The sequence below is a fragment of the Chinchilla lanigera genome, unplaced genomic scaffold (genome assembly GCF_000276665.1).
Source record: "Chinchilla lanigera isolate Chin_1 unplaced genomic scaffold, ChiLan1.0 scaffold00049, whole genome shotgun sequence".
In the NCBI taxonomy this organism is placed as follows: domain Eukaryota; kingdom Metazoa; phylum Chordata; class Mammalia; order Rodentia; family Chinchillidae; genus Chinchilla; species Chinchilla lanigera.
The window spans coordinates 12131930-12134204 of record NW_004955450.1 but is presented as its reverse complement, the minus strand read 5'-3'; positions in this window follow the sequence as shown (position 1 = coordinate 12134204).

Genomic DNA, 2275 nt, shown 5'->3' with positions numbered 1-2275 from the left:
CACTTTCCAGTCCAACTGCCCTTCCAGCCTGCCTGGTAAGCACAAGGTCCTGAGTTTGATTCCCAGTACCTAAATGAATGAATGAATGAATGAATGAATGAATGAATAAATAGCCGTCTTGGACTTTCCAGTCCAACTGCCCTTCCAGCCAAAGGCAGCAGCCACATGAGTAAACCTGGGTGAACCCACATAATCAAAAAAAGCGATAAATTATTACTTTAAGCCCCTAAACATGAGGTGGCTTGCTTTGCAGTAATAGTTAACACAATTGTGCTCTGGTATGCTAATGAGGTGGGTAAATTTGGGGTAAAACAACTTGAAAGTACTTGAATAGAGAAGACTTCTTTTTACTTAAAAAACACTAAGCACTTTCTATATGTGATCTCATTTTCTCTTCAAAACAACCCTACCTAGGCATAGAGGCTCACAGCTATAATCCCAGCTACTTGGGAGGCTGAGACAGGAGGATTGCAAATTCAAGCCCAGCCTGGACAATTTTGAAACCCTGTCTCAAAAAAGCAATGAAAGCCCCCGCCCCCCGCTCCCAAATCCTATTATATAGAAATTATTATCGTTTTTTCTCAAGGTCACAAACAATTAACCACTAGAATTTATTTCAAACCCAGTTATATTTGACTGTAAACCTGTCCATCATGTATCTCTTTATCAATGCCAAAAAAGTCACATTTAGTGGCATGCAATTTTGTCAGTGCAATTTGGTAAGTAAAATGTCACATAAAAATATGTATGAGAGTTTAATTAGTAACTCTGGCTGCAAATAGATACGCAACTTTCAAATTAATACAAAGCTAAGCCAAAGATGACACGGGAGAGGCATGATCTTATATACCACTGCCCCATTCTAAATATACAGCATGAAATATGAGATGAAATTAGAAAATAAAACATTCATGAACACAAGACACCAGGCAGGGCTGGAGCTGAGTCTTCCAGAAGGGAGGGGCAGCTCTGGCTTTTGTTTCTAGAGAATAATCAACACTACCACTGTTTCCCTAAGGAAAATTTAAAATGTAGACTTTTTAACTCAGTTTGACAGACTACTGTGGACCCTCAAAATTCACAGGGGTTATGTTCCTAGAGTACCCGCAAATTGTGAAAAACTGCAAATTTCAGATACGGTCAGAAAAAATGCCTATAGCCGGGCATGGTGGTGCACGCCTGTAATCCCAGCACTTAGGAGGCTGAGGCAGGAGGATCCTTGCGAGTTCCAGACCAGCCTGGGCTACAAAGTGAGCTCAAGGCCAGCCTGAACTGCATAGTGAGACCCTGTCTCAAAAAGACGAAAAAAAATGCCTATAAGTGCCTATTTTTTATAGTTTAAACCCTTAAAAAATGCTGTCTCCCACAATTATATAATTTGACTTAATAAAATACTGTATTAGCAAAGCCTTAGCAGGTGCAGGGTATTTTGGTGGCATCTTAGGGCTTTAAGCAGAACAAAACGGAGAACACTCAAGGTAGCTACATCATAACAGCAACCTATTATGATGCGGGAATGCTGGTGCATCTGCCAGAGATGGGTGACAGGGCGCAGCCAGTCAGCAGCAAGGAGAACTGAATAACACTCGTGGATAGACTACTTGCAATCCTCCTGCCAAAAGAATGATTGCAGAAGATATCTGCAGTTTCCATGAATTGCAGGGGTTTCAAGAACAATTATTAAATATACAGCCTTACGGTCTAAAGAAAAATCTGTGAATGACTATGGCCCCAGCCTCTGACCCACAACTTTGTAGAGGTATGCTGTTTTCTAAGGTGAGGTTTTACTAGGTGTATCAGTCAGTGTTTACTAGAGAAACATGTAATAAAAGATACGCAAATATATATATACGACTTTACAATATTGGTTTACAATGGCCACCCAGAGTTGGATGTGGAAGGGGGCAGAGGGTCTGTCTGCACCCTGGACCTGGAGCTCACTGCTGTGTCCCGTGTGAGTCCAGGTCAGGAGGCCTATGGTCTGTGCTGGAAGGCTGAAGGGCCTGGGCCAGAAGCTGGAGAGTCTGCACTGGAGCCGGGAAATGACATGTAAGGTGAAGGCGGAGATGGAGCTCCTCCAGAAAAACAGAAGCACATCTGTCCTCTTCACTCTTTACTCCATCCAGGTGAGAAGCCGCCCAAGGCTGGGTTTTCACATCCTAAGGTGTGAAATTGCTGAGCCAATTTAGTTGAGCTTCTCCTACTCAAACTGACACAATCAACCATTCCCTTGTCAACTTGACAACCAGTCACATTTCTTTTTTTTTTTTTTTTT